The following is a 10,765-nucleotide window of genomic DNA, read 5'->3' as shown; positions in this document are numbered from 1 at the left end:
GTCTTCGAACTCTTCGGGGTCTTCAAGGTCCTATTAATGGGGCTCTGAGGGCACCCAGCTACGTCTCAAGGTCTACTCCTACTAGTGGGTTCTTTGAATTATTATGATTCTAAGTGAGTTCCTTGTTATTGAAAGTAGCTATCAATTTTATTCACACTTGTGCTTAGTGCTTTCCAGTGCACAGTGCCAAATTAGGCTTTCTCCCCTTTAGTGCACTTTAAATTATGAAATCAACGTGGGGTGTGAATGCAAAATGAACAATGCAGTTTTTGCTTTTCCCCCTTTTGTTCGTAGCCTAATATGGCTCTAAGAGCATTTCTTGGCTATCCTCTCGTATTGTCTAGGGTCTATGCTACACACTCTACACTCCTCAAGACCGGATTGGAATCTGAGGGTCAGTTTCAGCTCTAAGTCTCGTCTGTTCTATGGCCTGCTATTAGAGGTTGACTCTAGGCTGCCCAGGTGTGGTTTCTCCAATTTCTAGCTTCTGAGAGCTGGGTCAGGTACTCAGGGATGTTTGGGGATGTGTTCGGAGTGGCCTTGGCCTGAGGAGGTGGCTTACTTACTAGTTTAAAATGTTCTGCCATGGTGGTCCAATTCCCCCAAAATTGGACTGTCCAATTCTGGGTGGTTCACGACTGGAATTGGTCTGATTGGTAGAGTCAGACTGTCTGATCAGACCACGTGGTCCAAGTCTCAAAATGGATCCTATTGCCACATGCCAGGTTCCGACTGGCAGAGTCGGATGGTCCGATTGTGTAGTTGGTCCGATCGGATCGGGTGGTCCGAGTCTCAGGTGGTGCATTCAAGTCGGACAGTCCGACTAGTAGAGTGGTCCGAATTTAGAGTTGGATGGTCTGAGTGTCCAATTTCGGGACTCGAACACTTGCAGCATGGTCCGACAGCATTTGCCGTGACGCAATTGCGAGGGCGGCGCAAGTGATGAATGCTATGCATGGGGGTCCTGGTACAAGCTCCAACTTTCCAGATCAAACAAGCACAACTCAGAGAAAGTCAAGGAATACCTAGAATGGCTGGGCAACAGTAAAACGATCAGATCGAACCCCTTCTGTAGATGCACTCACACACTCTCTCTCAAGCTCTCTCTCTCTCTCAATGTTTGACTGCAAAATGTGGGCTCCCCTGACCTTTTGAGCCTCTTATTGCCATGCTCAAGTCTCCTTCAACCTTATGGTTGCCCCTCTTGCACCCATCTACTCAAGATTTAGATTTTATGCCCCTTTCTCCTAGTTTTTAGAGAGTTTTCAACAGTTGAAAACCCTACTGGTTTCCCTATTTCCTTGGTCCTAATCCTATCCAAGTGCAACAAAAATGAAAAACAATGGTTGAGGTTGATTTACTACTTGCCTACTCAACAACAAACCAAAATACTTACTTGTTTCGAAGATCAAACCACCTAAATCTCCTATCTATCTCAAGCACCGGTTCGGGCTGAAAACCCTACCTCTATGCTTGATTTGAAGTGCGCAGTGCTCAAGGCTCGATTCTGTCTATCTTAGCAACGGAACCAAAATGAAGGGAGCTACAAGCTCAACCCTCAAGACCTACGGACCGCTTATTGGTCAAGCATTTCAAGCCTAGCGGCCATGGCTACCTCTCACATAGTTGATGTGCCCTCCCTTCCTATGGGGTGTAGAGAGCTTACCTTGATGCCCGATCGAGTACCCTCCTCTCCCGTGTGCATGCCGGTAGTGAGCTTACCTTGATGCCCAATCGAGTACCCTCCTCTCCCGTGTGCATGCCGGTAGCTCCATGATCCTTGAGGCAAGCTCAACTAACCTCAATCCCTCTCCAACAAGCTCCATCCTCCATAGCTGCGCGAGACAAGAGAAGAGAAGAAGATGAAGAGAGGAGATGGGAACCGGAGCTTCTTCTCCTCGATCCCTCACTCTCACACACTCACTCCCTTACTCCCTCACACCCACTCACTCCCTCTCTCAAGCACAAGCAAGAAGGCAAGAAGAAGAATAAGATTTTTACCACACTCAAGAATGAGCTTCTCATTCACTTTTCAAGTTTATATACATGCCCTACTTCCCACGGGCGGTCATCCTCAAATTTTACATGGCCGGCCATGGCCTAGGCCATTTTTCTCCATTCTCTCACTTCCTAGCTAGTCCTACCACCCTTTTAAGTTTACAATTTGCACAGGAGTGAGCCTGGCGCTCTTTTACAAGAATTTGAGGGCGCCCTTGCATTTAAAGGTGCACTTTCTTGCTTTTAACTCCTCCAAACTTCGGCAGTTGCACCTTGGACTTTTGGGGTTGTTTCCATGCTTTTGGATTTTTTTTCGGACTTATTATTATTCTGGGCACCTTCTCCATGCCTGCCCTACGCCTTTTCCTACTTCTTAGATTTTTCTATTTTCTCACTTTTTCCTATTACTGGTGTTGCAGTAAACAACCCTAGTGAGGAGTGAAAAAGAAAAAAGAAAAAGAAAAGTCAGTATGCCATGTACACATGTATAATAGGATGAGGAAAGACGTCATCTCATCCCACGCCCATCAATCTCCTCAGGAAGGCAAAGCGCTCCGTAGAGAGGCTTTTGGTGAGCAGATGTGCAAGATTTTGGTTAGTTGAGATCTTGACAAGGTCAATAGACTTGTCCTCAATGACCCCATGTATGAAGTGATACCTTACCTCAATGTGTTTCATCTTTGCATAGAAGACTAGATTCTTGGCTAACTGAATAACACTCATAGAATCCAAATGTAGTGTAGGGATAGCATCAATACCAAGGTCATGAACCAAACGGCCTAACCATATGGCCTCCTTACAAGCCTTAGTGAGTGCAACATACTCGGCCTCAGTGGTGGAAAGAGTTGTACACTTCTGTACCTTGGACATCCAAGAGACAGCACCTCCAACATAGGTGAATACATAACCAGAAGTGGACCTCCTACTATATGCATGTCTTGCATAATCAAAGTCATTGTACCTCACAACTCTTGTATCCTGGCTGCCATGGCATATGCATATATCTGCAGTCCCCTGTAGGTATCTAATGATACCCTTCACGGCATCCTAATGCTTCTTTTGCCAGGTGTAGCCATATAGCGTGCCATAACACCAACTAGAAAGGAAATATCTAAACGAGTGGCTATCATGGCATACATAAGACTGCCCACTACAGATACATAGAGAATCTTGGCCATCTCAACCCTCTGCTCATCTGTCTATGGACAATTGGTCTGTGATACCTTCACATAAGAAGGTAATGGATAGCTAATAGGCTTCATGTCCTACATGCGGAAGCACTCAAGGACTTTATGAATGTACTCCCTCTGTGACAAGTAGAGGAGTCCCTAATGCCTGTTGTATCTAATGGGCATACCAAGTATGTGAGAGGCTTGTCCTAGATCCTCCATCTCAAAGCTCTTCTTGAGCTAAGCCTTAAGAGAATCTAGCTCATCATGAGCTTTCTCTACTAATCGCATGCCATCCACATAGAGTACCAAAATAAGCAAAGAACCATCACGGGCTTTCTTCTTGTACAAGCACAGATCCATAGCACTACAGCTGTAGCCCTATCATTGCATAAAGGCATCAAACTTATGATACCATTCCCTAGATGCCTACTTCAAGCCATAAAGACTTTTCTTCAACTTGCACACTAGGTGCTCCCTACCACGCTTTGAAAAGCCCTTAGGTTGCTCCATGTAAATATCATCATGCAAGTCCCCATGTAAGAAAGTCATATTGACATCCATCTGGTACAAGTCCAAGTCAAGCTGTGCAACCAAAGACAAGACTAAGCGCATGGTGGTCATCTTAACCACAAGAGAGAAGACCTTATCCAAATCAACACCATGCTCCTGCTTAAAACCCTTTACTACCAATAAAGCCTTGCATACTAGATTGGGGTGTCCAGGGGTACTTTTCAACTTGTACACCCACTTGCATGGCAGAGCCTTCTTGCCAATAGACAAGGAATCCAAATCCGAAGTCATGTTCTTATGCAAAGAGTCTCTTAGACTACATAGCCCTCTCCTAGGAATGACTGTCACCCCTGCGCATAGTCTCATCATATGGGAGAGGCTCTCCTGCATTTGTAACCAAGACATAGTGTATGGAGGGCTCAAATTTGTGAAGTGGGCATCTATCTCTGGTAGAACGTTGCACTGCAGGCTCTATTGTCTGCCCAACATTCTATCCAACACCCTGGCCATGAGCATCTTCTGTTGCAGGCTATCTAGCTGGCTGTATGGGAGCACGTGGCTCCTCCTGAAATATAACCCTGTGTATCTCCATAATTCTCTCAGGCTCCCTATGCATCTTGTCTTCATGGAAGGCTATATCATGGCTGCAGATGACTTTTTGCACTTGCGGATCACATAGACGCTAACCAATCTCTCATGCATCTCCGTTACCAACGAATATGCATTTAACACTCTTAGGATCTAGTTTGTTATGCTTGTTCTTGGGCACATGGAAGAATGCCTCACATCCAAAGATATGTAAATGCACATAAGAGGGAGGCTTTCATGTCCATACCTCCTCTGCAACATGAAAACCAATGCCACTATAGGGCAATCTATTAATGATATGCACGGTAGTCATAAAACTACCTCAGCCCAAAAGTGTTGGGTAGGCCTGCATGGCTAAGTGTGAATCCTTTCCTGGATGGTCCTATTCATTCGCTCAACCATACCATTCTGGGAGGGGTGTAAGGGGTGGTCAACTGATGCTTGATACTCCTCTCACCACATGATTTCTCAAAAGCACGTGATACATATTCACCCCCATTATCTGTCCTAAGGCATTTCAGCCTATGCCCATATTGGTTTTTTGCCAAAGCAAAGCCATCTCTGAAAAACTACAAAGACATCAGATTTCTACTTTATGGGATAAACTCATGTCTTATGTGAAAAATAATCTATGAAAGTAACAAAATACTTTGCACCACCCAAAGGCTAACATGGCATGGGCCTACAGACATTAGAATGTACCAAAGCCAAGGGCTCACTCATGCGTGACATACCAGACTTCTTATGCATAGACCTAGTCTGCATGCCATAAAGACAATGATCACAAGAATCAAAATGAGAATAGTCAAGGGGTGGTAAGTACTGTAAACAAGAAAGCATTTTCATTCCTTTAAGAGACATACGTTCCAAACGGGCATGCCAAAGAGATACATGAGGTAAAGACCCCACAGACAAAGCATGATCGATTGTAGATCCAAAAACAACTAAGGGGTAGAGGCTGCCAGCCTTGGCACCTCTTGCAAGCACAAGCCTACCACAAGTAATCTTCAATGCAGAGCCTCCAAAAGATACATGATATCTTGCGTCATCAAGCTGTCCAGCGGACATGAGATTGCATGTCAATGTAGGTACATGACGTACATCGTGCATAACAAAACTGTTGCCAGAAGAAAACTGCAGCCTAACATCACCAATGTCAACAATCTCAAGAGACCTGTCATCACCTAAGCTCACACAACCCAAAACAAAATGGTATGAATGGAACCACACTCGACAAGGTGTCGCATGAAAGGATGCACCTGAGTCCAAGAGCCAACACTATGTATACATAGAGTGTATCTTTGTCATCTGCGAAGCACTAGATGAAGCTGCTGTAAGGATATAATCCCCATCACTATCCTTGGGTTACATAACATTGACCTCTTCAATTTTAACACAACTTAACAGGTACTCTGCTGCGATTAGAAGACTTTTCCTACACTTTCTCTTTCCTGTTGTCTTTGTGCCTTTCATTGCACAATTCATAACATTGTGACCTTTCTTCCTACAATGATGACAAGTTAGATTTACATTTCTCCCACGAGACTTATTGTGCGACTTGCCACAAACTTGGACCGAGATTTTTGCAAATCCCATCCACGGCCATTACCATGGTCAGTCTTTGCATTTCCATCATTTCTGCCTCTAACTATCAAAGCATGAGGCACACGAGAGACATCCAAATTCTTACAGTTTACCTCTTCCTGTAGAAGAGAGTTCTCAACATCAGATAGCTTCAAAGTAGTGGCAGAAGCACATAAGGCAGTGCGGAATACATCCCAAGACGCATCAAGAGTTCCAAGCAAGAACCCCTATGAAACTAAGTTCTTAAGAATAGCATGAAACTGGCTCAAATGAGCTGACATGGTCACATTCTCTTTCATGCAGAGATCCATAAGCTATTTTAGTTAATACATTTGACTTATAGGACTTTGCTTGTCATAGAGGTTCTTGATCTTATCCCAAAGCTGCCAAGCACTCTGTGCTTCCTCAACCACATTGTAATGTACTTGTTCAGTGAGAGACAAGATGAGGGTGGACTTGCATAACTCATCAAGCTCCATCCATTCGTCATTAATCATAGTTTTAGGCTGCTCTCCACTCAACCTTAGTGGCTTTACATGTGATTTATGCACCAATACCTACCAAACTTGGCTCTTCCAATAGGCACAATTTGTACCATCAAGCTTAGTGATGTTGAAGATAGCACTGTCAATGGAAGAAGATGCCATACTACAAGCTAAAATAGTGTAGACAGTTCAAAACTGCTTGCTTATAAACTGTAGAAAATGACAAAAAACCACCAAAACCAAGGCAAAATGGCAAGAAACGAGTATTGAATGATGTTTCCCACTAAATACCATTAAAAATACATCAAACCAGGATAATTCAACATGAAAAATACATGATAGTCCAGAGATATATGGTTGCTGTAATTTATGACATCAATGTACAATGAGAGCTGACAATAGGAAAAACTCAATATTCAAAGTCAATCACTGATTGTCAATGCAAAACCAACATTAAGCGGGAATAAACAAGCATGTAACAATCAAACTGACATGAGCCAACACCCAAGCATGTTAGACAAAGTCTGTCAGTAAAGTCAGTACACCCCCCAATCAATAGGGCAAAATGTGCAGACCATTGCCAAGAGTTGACACAAGCCAGTGTCTTCTTAGTGAATACAATGCTGAATCAGCCCAAGTACATCTACACAGACTAAGATATATCAACCATACATCATCCATGAGGAGATCCTAGTCTCAAAGATCCAAAAGCTCAATATGCATAACCTACACTGCTCAATGTTTGATAAACATACAAAGACACTCCCATTGGCACAAAAGCCATAAGTGTCAAAAGCAAATAAGCTCAAACAAAGCATGTAAGAGCACCAATACAAAGTATCCAATATCATACATAAGTAAGACATCCAAAGTAGATGAGCAGTCAAGTATCCAATAATAGCATCCAACGTCATGAAGACAATCTCAATCAATCTCTAACGAGCCAAAGTAAGATCAAAATAAGCTCTATATTATCCAAAGTCAAGCCCAAATGAAGCTCCAGTAGCATTCAAGTCCAAACAATGCAACTAGAATGTGTAAGCATCAAGCATGTACCAATGGGTCATACATAGACCATAGGTATAACCTTTGTCACAAAGCATGCCAGTGTAAACCAATGCCAAGTAAATTCCAACCAATAAGGAGCTCAAACAAGGATCAAAATACATTTTGGAACCATCCAAAGCATTTTGCCAACCTTCATTTGTGTCCCAATAGTCATATGAAACACCCGGGAAGCACTCGTGGCCAATAGGCAAAGCATAAAGTGATTAAATAAGCTTCAGCCATGGAGTGTATAACAATGATTTACTGTGTAAAATTGAGTATTTCAGGCCAGTAAATCAACTCCAAATGATGGTCAATCAATAGGCATACATTCCCCTAACATTCAGGGACCATTCGAGACCAATTAGGCATCAAATGTCAATGACAACCAAGCATAAACATAAAGTGCTCATGTAAACTATTTGTGGCTTCCTGTGAATTGTGGAAAATAGTCCTGGACTGAGGTAAATCAGTCCACAAATCAATGCCAATGATAACCACCAATGCCCAGCATCAAGGGGGTGTTTCCAAGTGCCAAATGAAGTGTTTTCAAGCTACTAATGAGTGCCAAGGGAGGGCTAAAGTAAAAAACGAATTTTTGTAGGTCATCAAGTTGGCCCAAATAGGGATAATGTTGCTAGGTATGCTATTGGTACACGTGGCATTAATGGGGTGGAGGGGGGACTCAAGTAGGGCGTAAAGAAGGCCTACACAAAGCCTTGTTAAGCCTAATCAGGCAGGAGCCAAGATATGAAATGGGGGAGCTCCAATGGTTGACTGCCCCTTCATGACTACCTTGCAAACTAAAATAAACACTCAAAATAATGCTTCAATACCTATGAAGGAATGCCTTGAGGGTGCCCAAATGGGCCGGGGTCAGAAAGCCGGGGAGTGATCGGGAGCTCAAAGGAGTCGGATATGGCTGCCAAGAGTTCTCGAACCAATGGTGTAGGGATTTGAATGAATGTTGAAGGAGTCATGGACTGAGCTCAAATGCTCAAGCAACCATGTTCTGATACTAATTGAAAGGTGAGAAGGATTGAAGCTTGCACGAGAGAGCTATGGCGGGAGAGCAAGAGCAAGAGAGAGAGAGACTCACAATGTGGGAACTCCAACAGTCACAATTTGTGATGGGCCTTTCCTTTATTCATTTGTCGCTAAAAGAATAAAGAATAAAGTGACGTTAATGGGAGCCTGCCACCTGTAGTGTACAAGCGCGGGTATTGTCAGTGTAGTAATACATATGCATCTAGGCGGAGGTGCCTTTATCCCCAACAATAACATTATGTACCTCAGTATTATCATCCCATGTATTGATTAGATCATCTACATAGATAACTAGTACCACAAGACCTGCATCTATTTTCTTAGTAAATATACTATGATTAGCCTTTCCAATTGCAAATCCAAGACTCTATAAGTAAGAACTAATTTGTGCATGCTAGGATCTTGGAGCCTATTTCATTCCATAAAGTGCCCTTTTTAGTTTGTATACATAGTGTGGATACTGAGGGTGCACATTCCCTTATGATGACTGATCCATAAATACCTCTTCTGCCAAGCCTCCATTCAAAAATGCATTCTTAACATCCATTTTCTATAATTTGCAGCCCTTTATCCCCTCTGTGCTACTCCAGGGCACTAATTCAGCACATTGGTCTTCCCCCTTTGGCACTTTTGCTCCCAGGAATCAACTCCCATGGTGGACAATAGCTGGGGCTGTTTGAAATAGTTTGGGGCAGCCATGGATTCTTCTTAATTGAAGCCTTCTCTGACCCGGAGAGCTCAACCCCACAACCCCTTCAGCCCGTGAACACCCCCAGATTTAGGATAAATTTTTTTGCAATGGGATCTTTGTGACAGTCTTGTAGGACTATGACAAAAAACACTGCCTGTCCCTTAGTACCAATGTCTTACATGGATAGAGCATAGATCAAGGGGCTTGATCTACCACATCAATAGAATCTTGAGCATACTGAACATAATCCCGAGCATCATTGCATACCCATCAACTCTGCCATTCATGCATAAGTACATTCACTACCATACATCTCCATTGACTGCATGTACTTCAAGTGGCATACATGGGTGCCATTAGCATTGTGGGGTAGCCAAGAGAGATCATTGGGGCAGGGAAGTGGAGCTCATGGAAGTACCTGCACCTGCAAACAAGTATTGGGCTCCAGATCACCAGGAGGTGGGCAAAGTTCCCCCTGGGCCGGGTTGTGCACCCCTTTAGGGTCTTAAGTGGTAAGGGAGAGTCACCTCTCTTTTGTCTTACCACCTCGCCTAGCATCGGTCTTTTTCCTCAGCCAGAGTATACATGGCAGACATTTTTAATTAGCAATCAGAATGATATGCATTGGAAAGAAGACATTGGGCCTTTTCATGAGATGCAAGGAATGATGAAGGTTGGGGTAGGGGTTACCTTGGCAGTCCAGTCACTCACAGGCTGCTAGTTACCCAATTTACAATGGCTAATGTTCATCCAAGATCATAAGACAAGGTAGGGAGTTAATGTCAACCATTACAATGAAATTTAGGAAGAGGTATAATGCTTGTATGCAATCTTGAATATCTCCAACAATGGATTAAGCTCAGCAAGTGGCTAAATTGAGAGATTAAGATCAGAATGGCATACCTCTTTAATGCTTGGGACGATCATTGAAGCCCAAATCATCATGATGCTGCTTGCTCCATTGATCAAGTTTGGTTGTTGGTTGGGCATCCATGAAAGAGGGCTGTTTGAGGAGTTGCAGAAGTTAAGGAAAGCTGGTTTAATCTTCCCTGTACAACACACATAATGGTGTTCACCAGTTGTTATCAGGAAGAAGAAAAACAACTAGATCCGACTATGTGTAGATTTTAGAGAGCTGAATAAGCAGACGGTTAAGGATTACTACCCATTGCCATTTATTGACCAGATTTTGGATCAATTAGCAGGTAGGAAAATATATTCATTCATGGATTGCTTTGCAGGATACAACCAGATGGCAATTGCAAAAGAGGACAAGTTGAAAACAACTTTTATTACTGTCTTTGGTACTTTTGCATACCATGTGATGGCCTTTGGTTTGTGCAATGCGCTTGGATCATGACAATGAACAGTAGACAAGACCTTTAGGGTCAGGTCCTAAAACCTTGATCAGAAATTATCTTAGGGAAAAGGTGTGGTGATTGTGCCAGAACTCTATTAAGGTTCCCTGAATCCTAAGGAGTTATTGGAAAAAAACATTACACTCCATGAACCAAAGGGTAACTACGATTTCTCTAGTTGGACGAGAAGCCCTTGTGGGACACCTCGGATAGAGCTAACTGATGTATCGAGACCTCAATTGTCAAATTAGGACCTCGAGCTTGCAAGTTGATCCTCATGGTCAC

The sequence above is a fragment of the Lygodium microphyllum genome, chromosome 13, assembly GCF_053477565.2.
Source record: "Lygodium microphyllum isolate KBCC chromosome 13, Lygodium_microphyllum_v1.1.10, whole genome shotgun sequence".
Classification (NCBI taxonomy): Eukaryota; Viridiplantae; Streptophyta; class Polypodiopsida; order Schizaeales; family Lygodiaceae; genus Lygodium; species Lygodium microphyllum.
The sequence above is the reverse complement of the archived record's forward strand: the minus strand, read 5'-3'. Positions refer to the sequence as shown.